Raw genomic sequence first — 14,798 nt, 5'->3', positions numbered from 1 at the left:
TACAAATCTAAAAGTTTAAACGATGTTCAGGATCTAATTAACACCTTACCTTTCAAGGAACTGCACATAACAAGACGGCTACTTACAGAAGAAGTAGCTTATGAACAATGGTTTGAAAATAATAAGATGTCTACAAAGCCCCTAAAGAAGAAGAGGGGGATTTTTGTGAGCCCCTGAAACGCTTATTTATGTAAACTGCTTATTACGTGTGTTAGGTGTAATCATGATTATGTAATGTTCCTGTTTTCATGGCAGTGAGGGGAGTCTGTCCCAAAGCTTGCAGGTGAACATGATACCTTCACCTTGATGCTGGGAGTTTCATTCATCTTACTTCAAACAGAGTTCACTCCTTAGTGAAGTGGAAGTGGGGAGGTTTAAGAAAAGGGCCACTGTGTGAAACTTTACGTCTTGTGTCAGGGGACCGAGAGCAGGGACTCTGATGGCTGAGTGGCACCTTGGATTTAGATTTACTTTGAAGCTGATACAGATTGATCCATCCAGGATTTTGTATCTTAAAGCACTTAAAACAGAGTTAACACTGAATGGCTCACAAGGTTTCAACAAAGTACATCTCAGTGTCATCAGCATATGAACGGAAAAAATACATTTTACTGTCCTATATGTTGATCTGTGGCTGCACGGTGGTGCAGTGGGTAGCGCTGTTGCCTCACAGCTACAAGGTTCCTGGTTCGAGTCCCTGGTTGGTCAGGTACTTTTCTGTGTGGAGGTAAATTGGTCACTCTACAATGACCGTGTGAATCGTTGTCTGTCTCTCCATGTTTGCCCGTGATAGGTTGGCAACCTGCCTTCTGCCTGAAGTCAGCTGGGATTGGCTCCAGCCCCCTGTGATCCCAAGTGGGATAAGCAGTCAAGATAATGGATGGATAAAAAGACAATACATAAGAAAATAAAAGTAAAACATTCATGGACACAGTTAGCAAAAAAACGAGAAGCATTTAGAACCCATAGATACAGATTTTCTCTCTCATGTGTGGTGGAGACCCAAACAGAGCCTTAAGAGAGACTGAACTGTGGGTTACTGTAACTTATTGGGCACAAACACGGCTGCAGAACAAGACGATTCCATCCTATGTTGAATATGTAATAAAACATTGTGAAAATAAAAAAAGGAAAGTGATATAAATGCAGTGTGGTATGCTTTATAGCTCACTCCTCTGCCCACTGGTAGAAAAAACCCTAATGCAGCTTGAAGTCCTCCCACCTTTGTTCTTAAGTCAGATATGTTATCAAAATGTCTCATTTTGAGTTGATTCCTTTACAATTCCACACTGAGTGATTGTGGAATTATCTTGTTACAAAGATCAGGGGCTCATTTCACAGCTGGTATAGTATAACAGGCCTGAACTGTAGCCACTGTTACTATAGTTAGTTAAGATGTGTGTTTGTGTTTGCGTCTGGGTTGGAGCTGGTTTTCGGAGAGGTTTCTCAGTAAAAAAAAAACTGCAGTGATGCCAGTTTGCAGGATTTGAAGTGGAGAGGCAGCACTCAGCAGGTCAGGAGGTGAGAGCACACTAATTAAAGCTGCTCTGTGCCAACCGTCCACCATGACCTACCCTGCTAACTGAAAAGAAGTGCACACTCACCATGAGCTTTAGAAATTAGCCAAATCTGGGTTAAAGCAACACCATGTTTTCACAAAGTTTTTCCAGTGACCTTGAGTTGACAGGACAAGCTATCGAGGAACAGCTTTACACAAATCATTGAGCCTCACTCGTGCAATGGGTGACATTTTCCTTTATCCTGATGCACAAACACAAACTGTGTTGTTTATTTTGACTAAATCTCAACTGCACTTGTACCTGAAATAATTACGTGAGAACCAAACATTAATCCATTAATCCTCAGCTGGAAATAATGACACCATCACCTTCACATAACTGCTCTTCTTAGAAACCTGCACAACTCTCCTTTAAAATAAATGAAGCTATACTAGCAGTAACTCACTCCCAAATCTACAGCGGCCAAAAGAGGCAATCAACTTGTTACAGCCCAAAAAATGTACATCCAGAGAAACATACTGCAAATTCAGAAACAGTGCATCACAGCTTCTGCACCAACACTCCCCCTGTGCTCAATGACGAGGGCAGAGGACAGAGTCAGATAATAGTACCATGAACTGCGCAGCTCACTGAGGTCCACACCAAGCTAAGCAACACTTTACAGTGGTAACCTTAGTGGAGGTACCCCCCTGTCCATAAGAAAAGTCTGAATTAATGTTTTATGGGTTTGTATATGTTCTTGGGTCATGTTTTTGCACAGTAGTCAGTCAGTGAGGCTCTTCCCTCTGGCTGTGTTTATTGTTATGTGGTCAGAAAATCAATAAATTCTCTGCCTCATCTTTCTCTCTCTCCCAACACTAATAAACTTGTGCCTCCTACAGGCCTGGAGCGTTTCCGCTTGTTATGCCTTGATTTGCATGTTTTTCTTTTTGCATGTGTTTTCTGTTTGTTCATGTACTTGCAGGGCACTTGCTTTTGATGTAGGCTAGTTGTCTCATCTTTTTGCATTAATGTTTTTTTTTTCTTTTATTTTGCAAAGTGATGTACAGGGACAGAAAAACATGTGATAAGTATCAGAACTGCAACAACTGGAAGGACAACAGCCCAATAAAAAAGTAACACAAGCAAAGCGGGACAAAGTGAGCAAACAAGACAACAGATAGACAAGAAAAAAACTATTAACTTCATGATTAACAACTTGAATATTTGCAGCAAATGTAAATGAACGGACCAACATATCTAAAAAGATGATGCACTTTGGACACTGATTTGTTACTTTGAGCTGAACACGTCCTTAAATACTTCCTAACACACCCTTCAGAGGCTTTTCAGATGAAACTAGTTTGTTAAAATTAGTCAGAACAAATAACAGTCATGAAAAATGTGGTTCAGCTTCTAAAAATTGAGCAGTGAAGTTATATTTAATAGATATGGAATGCCTGCTTTGCCTCTCAGTCTCTAATTCATCACATTTTATGACTTTTGGACGTGCAGCAATAATAACAAAGGTCATATTAATATTACAAAAAGAATTGACACTAGTGGACAGGATTACATTTGGAAGTGTTGGGTAACTGACCAGCTGCTCTATTTGAGGACTTGGACGTGTTAACTGGCTGTCATTTCTGGTTCTCATTAAAAGAGCTTCATATCCAGCAGTAGTCTTTGGGCTTCAGCCAAACTCAGGGCCAAACTCAGCTGCAGAGCCAGGAAAAATGTTGTTTTTGCTTTTATTGTGATGTTTGTTTACAATAATTTAAAAAAGTACAATTCCACCATCCCTAAACTTTTTTCCATTTATTAAAAAAAAAAATAGATATATCCCTCTGAACTTTTGTATGAGCTGGATAGAAGACAAAGAAACAGATAAATCTGGGACCTTTTAAAGTTGCCAGAATCCGCCTCCATCAGCAGCGCCTGTCAGAGCGGTGCAGCAGCAGCAGCCAGCGGTGCCAGATCAGATATCACTGCTGCAGATGGAGGTCACGCCGCTGACCACCGCAGCGCAGTCATATGACATTGTTTATAAAACAGACGAATCTCAACCCCTCAAAGAGCGAGTCCTCCATAAGCCGAGAGCGGGAGACTTTTCCTGACTGAGGCACTTTCTCTGCTGTCATCCTTCTGTCGCTAACCCTCCGGAGGAAGCACTGAAGGAAGGTGGAATGCCAGCTCTCATTAGAAAAGGATTTCAAAAGCTGCCTGACAGGAACAGTAGGGGAAATGCTTTGCATAAGCATCTTTTTCACTATCACCAGTGGTGTGACTGGCAGTAGGTTAGGGTACCCAAAGATCCTAATTTAAAGTCTAAGCCTTTCATGGAAACTTACAGTATCCTGGATGGCTTACACAACTCCAGCACATCAGGCTCCAGGTGATGGGCTGAGTTGGGAAACCGATTTATCTTCATGGAGGTGAAACTGAAAGACATTTTGATCAAAAGCACTCTGTTTTTCATTTACTACATGTCAAATTAATCCATTCAGTTTATTGGTGCACACTGAGTGACACGCAGAGGAGGAGAAGAGAGTCTGATGATATTTGTGTCTGAATCTCAAACCAGCTTCACACTGATTGGGAGGCTGAGAGGCAGTTGCTTGGTAACCACGTTTTGCGATGCCATCCATACTTGTTGTAATGAAAAATTTAAACTCACTACTGAAGTATTCTGTGGGACTCGGACATGAGATATGGATGTGCTCGGAGACCTATGGATTGGTGCTGGGAGCTGAGCACACAGCGGGGCAAAACAAACACACCTTCCTCCTTCAGTATGATTCATGTTGCTGTACATCCAAATCCACACAGGGCCAAAATATGGGCTATAAGCTGCCAAAACGCAGAGATAGCAGCTGATGTTTCACCCCAAGTCTCCTCCATCTGTGTGCTGCGGTTTGTGACCGACTGGGACGATGTTCCATTAATGTTTCAGGCCCATTTCTGTTCCTGCAATAAACATGATTGAGGATGCATCCTGCATGCGGCTGCATTTGCTGTTATTACCACAGCCCTGTTTTTTCCTACATGTGTATCATTACTGCATGGAGTAATATGGAAGGGCTGGGGGAGGGAACAATGTCTGCAGGGGGTCATGACCAAATTAGTGATGATAGTAATGACAAACTTTGGACATTTTTGTCCGACAGTATTTTTATTGGGGTTTCAATTGAACAAACATTGCATGTTAATAAAATGGACAGATGGTGAGGTCATGACTTTGTAAAGACAATTATTCAAGATTGAACTTCTACTCCTTATACTCTTGTAACAGGAGCCGTGCTCCACCCCCATCCAGGACCTTAGCTTTATTGATCATGAGGATTATTTTGAATCAATAACTTCATGAAGTAGGGCTGGGCGATTTGGCCAGAATATAAAATCTCTGATTTTTTCACACCAAACTCGGTTTATGATTTTTGAAAAATGACAGAGAAATGAGTCAAAACTAGTTTTTAGCCCCTGGGTGAATAGTTCATCTTTGTATTTATCAGGTAAGTTAGCTGTTACCCAGATATAAAGCACAACCAGACCCATGTAAGGCAGCATGGTTCCACCGGACCGTGTGTCTGTTGTAGTAGATTAAAACCACATCCTGTCCAGCTCTTAGAGTTCTTTTTGTGTGTACAGGTGTTCAGTTGAGGCAGCTAAATACTTGAAGCCTGGTACGCATACCTGGATAGTTTGAAACATGTGGATAAATTCAGGCTTCTCCTCTGTATATGAGCATCGTGTCCTTAGTGATATGCAGTGACTGCAGCAGTAACAGCTTTCCACCATGTCTCTCTTTTGTCATACATGATGCAATACCAAAATGATTCTGCTAATGTTGGCTGCTCTTTAGTGGGTGTTTGTGGGCTGTAGCGGTCTGGTGAATCTCCTAGTGAGACACATTTATCCCACTCACCTGCCTCTATTGAAGAAGTTGAAATAAATTGGAGTTCTTGCTGCCTTTAGCTGCAACAGCCTTTGAAAAAACTTTGCCGTGGACTGAAGTTTGTTCTAGGTCTGACGCTCAATTATTAGTGCTCTACCATATGGATTTACTTTGTGGATTTTCCACATTGGCTTTATTTTTCAGACGAGGAAGTTGCTGCTGGGGAAAATTGCAGCCCTTTTGAAAGTTTCGAAAACAATTGTGATCTGAGGTTGATAAAATTTCATTTGGAAGCAAGTAACAAACGAAAGTGTTGACCTAAACACATTTAACCAAATCTACTAACTTTAACAACAAATTGGTGTCCTGTACTATGAACACTAAGTAAAGATCATAGAATGCACAGAAATAATGGATGACAAAACCACTTCGAGAAAGAATAGCCAACAAATGTCAAGCTCCCCCTGCTGGCTGGCTGCAGTATAGATCTCAGAGCCTGCCTCCTCAATGTTAAAAGATGGGACATGGGTCAAACTATAAAAACCAAATACGCGTTTATTAAGGTTTGTCAAACAACCTGTCATCATTGTTAGTTCTTATCATGCTGATTTATGTCACAGTGTTCATTTTTTAGACTAATTTACTTGGTCAGAGGAAGGCGGCTGGGTATCAATACTGTGGCTCCACCAGACTGCAGCTGTACAGTCATGGCCAAAAGTTTTGAGAATGACACAAATATTACATTTTCACAAAGTCTGCTGTTTCAGGGTTTTTAGGTGTTTTTGTCAGATGTTTCTATGGTATAATGAAATACAATTAGAAGCATTTCATAAGTATCAAAAGCTTTTCTTGAGAATTACACAGAATTCATGCAATAAGTCAATATTTGCAGTGTTGACCCTTCTTTTTCAAGACCTCTGCAATTCTCCCTGGCATGCTGTCAATCAACTTCTGGACCAAATCCTGACTGATGGCAGTCCATTCTTGCATAATCAATGCTTGGAGTTTGTCAGAATTTGTGGGTTTTTGATTGTCCACCCGCCTCTTGAGGATTGACCACAAGTTCTCAATGGGATTAAGATCTGGGGAGTTTCCTGGCCAAGGACCCAAAATCTTAATGTTTTGTTCCCCGAGCCATTTTGTTATGACTTTTGCTTTATGGCAAGGTGCTCCATCATGCTGGAAAAGGCATTCTTCATCACCAAACTGCCTTTGGATGGTTGGGAGAAGTTGCTCTCGGAGGATGGTCTGGTACCATTCTTTATTCATGGCTGTGTTTTTAGGCAAGATTGTGAGAGAGCCCACTCCCTTGACCGAAAAGCAACCCCACACATGAATGGTCTCAGGATGCTTCACTGTTGGCAAGAGACAGGACTGATGGTAGCGCTCACCTCGTCTTCTCCGAACAAGCCTTCCTCCAGATGCCCCAAACAATCGGAAAGGGGATTCATCAGAGAAAATGACTTTACCCCAGTCCTCAGCAGTCCAGTCCCTGTACCTTCTGCAGAATATCAGTCTGTCCCTGATGTTTTTACTGGAGAGAAGTGGCTTCTTTGCTGCCCTCCTTGACACCAGGCCTTCCTCCAAAAGTCTTCGCCTCACTGTGCGTGCAGATGCACTCACACCTGCCTGCTGCCATTCCTGAGCAAGCTCTGCACTGGTGGTGGCCCGATCCCGCAGCTGTAACACCTTCAGGAGACGGTCCTGGCACTTGCTGGACTTTCTTGGGCGCCCTGGAGCCTGTTTGGCAACAATTGAACCTCTCTCCTTGAAGTTCTTGATAATTCGATAGATGGTTGACTGAGGTGTAATCTTACTCGCTGCTATAAACTTCCCTGTTAGGCCCTTTTTGTGCAATGCAATGATGGCTGCACGTGTTTCCTTGCAGGTAACCATGGCTAACAGATGAGGAACAATGGTGTCATGCACCATCTTCCTTTTAAAGTGTCCAGTCACTCAATCATGACAGATTGATCGCCAGCCTTGTCCTCATCAACACCCACACCTGTGTTAATGTGTGTGACACCTGTGTGTCATTGAAATGATGTTAGCTGGTCCTTTTGTGGCAGGGCTGAAATGCAGTGGAAATGTGTTTTTGGTGATAAAGTTCATTTTCAAGGCAAAGAGGGACTTTGCAATTAATTGCAGTTGAGCTGATCACTCCTCATAACATTCTGGAGTATATGCAAATTGCCATTATAAAAACTGAAACAGCAGACTTTGTGAAAATTAATAGTTGTGTCATTCTCAAAACTTTTGGCCATGACTGTAGATGTGCGAGCTGTCAGCGCTTGTCACAGGGAATATTTTAGTTTCACTTTTATAAAACAGGAGAAAGTGGAGTTATAAAACAGGTGTTATGTAATCTCAATGGGGAAAGCATTGTAGTCTCTTATTAACCATTGATAGAGTATACAGTATTTGCATTCTCATTTATATTTCATTTCTTTTTCCATATAGTTCCGGTGCAATGAGGCACTTCTTAGAAATGTCCGTAGTCAAGTGAAAAAGTAAGATTCAAGGCGCTTTAAAAATGTGTTGGAAAGCTTGTGTGTGTGTGTGAAGCCATAAGTGTGAGTTTAAAACTTCACAGTGAGCAGCTGAGCAGAATAAAGCCTTTAACTGATTTCTTGAGTGCTTGGATCTTGTTTTTTTTCCTTCTGTAATTTTAAGCTTGCAATTATGACTGGCCATGCAGAATAAAGGCTTCACACACATTTTCAGAGTGCCTTGGATTTCTCCTTTTTCCACATGACCACCAAAAGACCTTTTTTCATCCCGGGGAAGGCTCTAAACTCCACCATCATTAGAGGCTAAGCAGCACTTTAAGCTTCTTATTTGTTTATGAAATGACCCGGGAGCAGCGGCGTGTCCACTCTCTGCCTTCAGATGATACACATTACCTAAATGTGGAGGAATCAGACAGGCGCGCTGAGCAATACCAGCTTTTGAAAAGACAAGACTTTGCTGTTACAGCACTGACAAAGCAGTGAAGCACGGCCTCGTCTGAGCGGGCCACCATTGTTCTTGACTCTTCTTGCTCTCTCTCCAGGGGCCGATTCTTTATACATGCCATGTTCTCCTGCCATTACCATGACCCAATTTCTTTTGAAAACTGTGTTTTCCGAATTGCAGAAAGAGCCAGGGCTGCTACAAGAGCTTTTAAAGAGAAACTGTCCCCTTGAGTTTAACTATGCGTGCTGCTGAGTCGTAGCAAAGAAAGTGCTTCGTCAAGAATTTCTGATAATGCTCCGTTTTTCTGCCCACAGGGCTACAAGTCTGAGCCACGGGCTTTGGGCTGCTGGAGTGAGGAGCCGGGCAGAGAATTGAAGTGCAAACAGCTTCTCTAATATGGAGACAGACTTCCCAAAAAGGGGAGATGAAGAGGTGTCTCTTGTGTCATGTATCACTGCTTAAAAATGGAATAATTCATACTCCTTTGACTGCATTCAGAATGGAACCAGCTGAAAGCACTACGTCATTTTTAGAGTACTGAAACATTTCCGCCCTGTCGATATTTCCCTCAGCTTTTAGTCGTTTCTCTCCTCAGAGTGAATTGTGGGTCAGCTCTGGAGTAATGGCTCTTGCCAACATGCTGTCATCACTTCCAATAACTGTCTTATTAGTCTAAAGCCCTGTCCCTGGCACCACTGCTGGCACGCTTTAATGTCTCACTAATTTACAGCCAGACTTACAACTGAATGAGGCCGTTTGATGTTGGGTGCTGGCGTTTGATCAGGGCCGTATATTCACAGAGCTCAGTGGTTGGGGATATAAATGATTATTACTGTAGAGCTGCTTTGTAGGATATAATGAATGATCATCAATGGTGCAGTGTGGGAGCCTGGGGAATGCTTTCTTCTTATAGGAAGTGTAATCTGTGGAAGATTATTATTATTATCTGCTTCTATTGTCACCTGGGAATCTTGCCATAAACCAAATGTACACTGTAAAAAATAATGACAAGACTGACTACGATTAATATTCATTTACAACACTTCCGGAGAGAAACCCTGCCCAGAGCATACAGAATTTGACCTTATGCAACAAAAGACTCAAAATAAAAAAGACAAAAGGATGTGGTCACGTTGCTCCAGACAGCTCAAAGATTTGATGCTGGCAAGGTTAGGCTTTGTTTATTCATTTACATTTGCAACAGATAAGACAAAGACTAGATGTTTCTGTAATCAGTGTCTGTTGTCTAAAACGTGTTACAGCAGGTCAGTAAGAGAGCTCATTACCAGACTTTGTTAAATCCTTGAGTCTGATTGGTTGAAACCACTTAATAGCAGCAAGAGCAAGCGATGCCAGGGACAACCTGATCTGATGTGTCAAATTCATCTGCTGAAAAGAGTTCATCCCCCTATCTTCCTGATGACACTGTGGTAAAAACGAAGTGTCGTCTCGGGCTAGTCTTGAGAGTTGGGAAATAATGAAATTTAGCGGGCACAGATGTGAGAGCAGCCCAAGGAGCAACTGGACCACAAACATCTCTGATAGGAAGCAACATCCTGTCCTGCAATCCAGACATCGACAGCAGAGCTGGAGAGAGCATCTCTAAGCTGCTGATCTCTACAAAGTCACTTAAACCAGAAGAGGTAGTGATGATAGCAACAATGTTCAAAGTTTTGACATTTGCCCCATTTATGTTTAAAGGTGTGTCAACATCAAAGCTATGAGAAGAAGGAGAGCTGGGTGAGGACAGAAATGTCACCATTAATAGTCCTGTGAAGCCTGCATTCTCTTTAACAGCCATTAGGGGACGACTCCATCGGCTGTTAAAAGTAGTCTGAGGGAAAATAGTCCAGCTTCTCAGCTGATTCATTTCCTCATTAAACCTTTTTTAAGTCTTCTTCAATATAGCATGGTGCTCATTAAGTGAATTATGGTTCAATTTGGAGTCAAATAGACCATAAAGCAGGGAAAATTTGGGCGAGGCACCTGCAGTAGACAATTGGTTACAAGGGTGACCTCTCATCTCAGACAGATGCACTGTAAGGTACATCCAACCTCTTGTCCTCATGTTTTGAGCCATATTTGGCATTAAAAAAACAAAAACAAAACGGGGACGCTTAGAACAATACACAATACTTGAGGCTTTAAAATGATCAAATTCAACAGACAAATGAGTGACATGATGGCTGCTATGTCCAATTCTTTCAAACAGTGTGTAGGTCGAATGGACATAATTGAGTTGAGTGTGATTGGAGGACTACAATCATGAAATAACTTCCTATGAGAAACATCTCTCTGTAGTTCTGTGAAAACTACAGCAGTAAACATTTTCATGGTAATAGGAGATCAAATAACTGAAAACAGAGGTCTTTGTCAGCGGCAAACCTAGAGAGAAATAACAGCTTACACAGAGGGTTCCCTTAACTCTGCAGAGTTTCTATTCAAGCTTTTAGCTGACCTCTTCTTTTGAGAGTTTCTATTCCACCACTCCATCTTCACCTCTCTTATTTCCTACTGCTGCCAAAACCGATTTTCAACAAAGAATCACTGATAAACACACCAAAAGTCCCTGCCCCTGCATCAAACACCAGAACAACCGACTTAACATATGGCCTGAAAAAAATATGCACCGCTCTTTGGTAACACATGTCAACTTTTGAATTAGCGATAGTATGTCTATGTTACATAAACAGCTTTAATGTTCTTCCAAGTGGCTGACAATGTCACTTAATGTAACTTCGAAACTTTTAAAGCCAATCAGGTGACACTGAGGTGAACTTGTGTGTTCAATATTAAAAGGACCCAGAGTTTCATTTTGAGTGATGCGTCTGTCAACTTGGGGCACATGCAGTCACAGTTATGTTATCACTGTGTAACAGAAAAAACAGAGGAATCACATTCTCACTCCTTAAGAGGAGAGACAAACAAGTACGAATCCTGGTACTGTGAAATATGAAAGTGAGATTTACTGTTGAAAATATGTCAATGATAACGATAGTTTCAATAGTGTTAAAAATCGCTGGGAGGCAGAAAGTAATTAGCAAGGATGACAAATCCTATTCGGCACAGCTGGTGTCTCAGAGACAGCACCTATTATTAAAGAATCTGCATCTTCAGAAAGTTCAACGACCTCATCCTGTTCACATTTATTTTACTCACCTTTGATTTGGACGATTAAAAACCCAGCAGACGAACTTCGAGTTATACAAAGCTCCAGAAGACATAATCTTCTCACACTTCTCAACAGGTAAATCTGGACTGATCACTCTGAGATCGTTCTCTCTCTCTTGTCACTTTTTATCACTTGATAAAAAAGCACCACAGGAAACATGGTCTGTAATCATCCCCTCACTGTGTGTAGTCTGCTGACATCACATTAGGGACTAAGAAAAGCTCATTTTTCAGAGTATTGTTGGAACTCTGGCTCCCACACGGATGCATCCGCACGTGAAGAACACTTCTAAACGGATAATTTATTCCCATTAAGATCTGCTTTGACTGCAGCGTCTTGTTCAAAGCATCTGTGATCATGTTTTCTTCAGGAAGTAATGGTTTACAGCTGGTGTTTGTGATCAGATTAATGCAAGCCTATCTCATAATGACAATTAACACCTCACCTTCTTATCTAATACACAGCCTGTTCAAGGCAGCAGTACTGCATGGAATTCCACCCTGCCTGTATGAAACTTATGCCCTGTATAGAAATTGCAATTACGTTTTCATACCCTTTAAGAGATTCTGTTTTTCTTTAATTGAGGGGTTATGAGGGGTGCAGAAGTAGCATAAATAAAAAAAGAGTTGACTGTAAAGTTACAGAGCCAGGTCAGCTTCTGTGTGAATTGCAACCTGCAAGACAGGATAGAGGCTGGACAAAATAAGATGTTTTTTTGTGTGCAACCGACAGCAGGCCAGTGAATTGAACAAGAACAGCAAACATTTTACCCTTTGCACAGAAAAAAACAGATTGACTTCACAACAATCAGTAAAAAAAATATAGATTTATATTGAGAGCAGTGCATTTGTTTTCTGTCTCCGCAGATTTCAAACCTCACACCTGACATGCTTGTTCAATTTGTATGATGCAAATGTGCTGTTCAGAATCACACCAGTCAACTCTCATTTCCTGCCTACTTGGTCAGTGGTCCTACGCTTACTAATAGGAAAATCTACGTAACACAAGAGTCTGGTGAGATTTTCACATTTGGGGGTGGATCACGAAGTTGACAATAATAAAGATGAATTATTTGTGTGCACTTTAAATCAAAGTTTGTTAAGGGACATTTCACATTTTGACCATGAAACACTAATTGTATTTGATAACCCGGTGTGGGTTTTAACCATAGACTGTATAAATAATGAAAGTAGTATCCGTGACATCACCCATCTGTTCCTGAGTGCTGTTTTGAAGGGTGGAAGCGATATTGGAAATGCTGAACTCAACCTAACTTCTGTCGAGCTAGTGTAAGATAAAGAGGCGGGCTTTGAGCTTCTTCACCAACAGCGACAGTGTTCCCGCCTGTCAATCAAGTCAGTCTCGTCCTTAAATAAAAAAAACTCGTAATCTTAATATCTTTTGAACTGTCGTGTTAGAAAATAATTCACCCCCGTACAGTGTCTGCCGATAGAGAAAAGAGCACTTCAGACCTACACAGTTTTTTTAACCAGGCTGTAAACATGTTTATTAATGCTGCAAAGATAATTTTTTTTGAATTGGTGTGTATGTGGTTGTCGGTGTTTCTGCAGCCAGCTTCAAGCTGACGCTTGAATGAATTGCAGTTTATAACACTTCTGCATGAGCTTCATATAGATCGGAGGTTGCTGCCCAGTCAGCCCAGTCATGCTATTAGTTATACAAATCTAGGCATAACACTTAGGCTTGATATAATCAAGACACAGGAGTTATAAATTATTCAATCTAGGTCAGTGTGTGAAATAAAGACATGAGCCATTTAGACCGTAACTGTTTTTGTACCAGGCTGTGAACTTGTTTACTTCTGTTGTTTTATGGGTGTTAATGGACCTCCCTTGGCTTTTAGAGATAGCCTCTAGTGGACACTAGAGTGACTGCATTTTTTGCACTTCTGTGTGGGCTTAATTTTTCAACAAAGGAGGTTGTCTTTTGGTAAAGGCAAACATTTGTAGCCCCAACATAAAGCCCTCCTCCTCCATGTGAATAGGTGGGACATGGGTCAAAGTCTGAAATCAAAATACAGGTCAAATAAATGTTTCTCAAACATGGCTTCTGTCATTATAGTGAGTTAAATCAGGAGAAACAAGTTCATGAAGTAAAGAAAATATTATTTCAACAAAGATTAAGTGTTATTGAATTATTGTCAGAGTCTCTTTGGTGCTTGAACTCTACAGGGTGATAGGTTGATCGAAGGGCGGCTGTCCAGAGTGGTAGCAAATCCTATCTCCCTGTGGAGTTCATACATTTGTGGTGGAGGTTTTGCCGATGAAGATGTCTATGACTGATGAGATAAAGGAGCTGATCGAAACTGAAAAGACTGGGCGGTGATTGGGGGGCGGTTGATGAAGACGTCCAGGGTTGATGAAGCTGCAAAACTGGGCTGTGATGGGGAGGTGGAGGGTCACACGCATCGAATGAATGAACTGAAGGAAGATAGAGCCATACTTGAAATGGGCAACAGCACAATGAAAGACTAACATTCAGGGTGTGTTGTGGTGCATTATCCGGACTACAGTTTGAATTAGTTTGACGCTATAAAAACTGCTATAACACCATGATCGACAGCTCTGTTGAGCTGTCTCCTGCAGCGCTGTGTGCATCAGATTATCAGAGTAGAGGAGGAACTGTGAGAGGAAACGTAACAAAGACTAACACAAGATTTATTGAACTTCACTAAACTTCTTTTGTCTCCAAATGTGCAAGGTATGAGCACCTGTTGTGGGGGTGTTTTGGTTTATTTTTTGTACACCAGCAAGAGTTGGAGATGTTTCATCCATCTTTATATAGTCACCACTAACAAATCTTCTGTAACGCAAACAGAGGTCTACAAAGAAATCCTGCTCTCTCCAGGGTGAAGCTCCTCAGTTAGTTTGAACCCTCCTCTGCCTCATTCAGCCACCACAAACAGACTTCTGCTTCTTCATGCCACTTTAACTAACTTCAACTCTGTATCATAACGAAACGCCAGAGGAACAGAAGAGAGCCTCCAGCTGATGACCAAGTTTAGAGAGCTTGGAGTTGAAATCACCTTGAAAGTAATAAACCCACAGTGTTTGGTTGGGTGTCTGAGAGGTGAGCCGGTGTAATGGTGGACCCATTATTTGGGCTTATTTTGTGATCACTGTTTAAGAAGGCCACAGAGACATGTCTTCAGGTGTCAGAGTCACAGCTTAAACGCGACATAAGGGGGCTTTAAACCCAGGGCCCCATCTTAATGTGTTTCTTAAAGTGTTTTATACTTTCTCTGCTATTCGAGTAA

The sequence above is a fragment of the Notolabrus celidotus genome, chromosome 18, assembly GCF_009762535.1.
Source record: "Notolabrus celidotus isolate fNotCel1 chromosome 18, fNotCel1.pri, whole genome shotgun sequence".
Taxonomy (NCBI): domain Eukaryota; kingdom Metazoa; phylum Chordata; class Actinopteri; order Labriformes; family Labridae; genus Notolabrus; species Notolabrus celidotus.
This window is presented reverse-complemented; position numbering follows the sequence as displayed.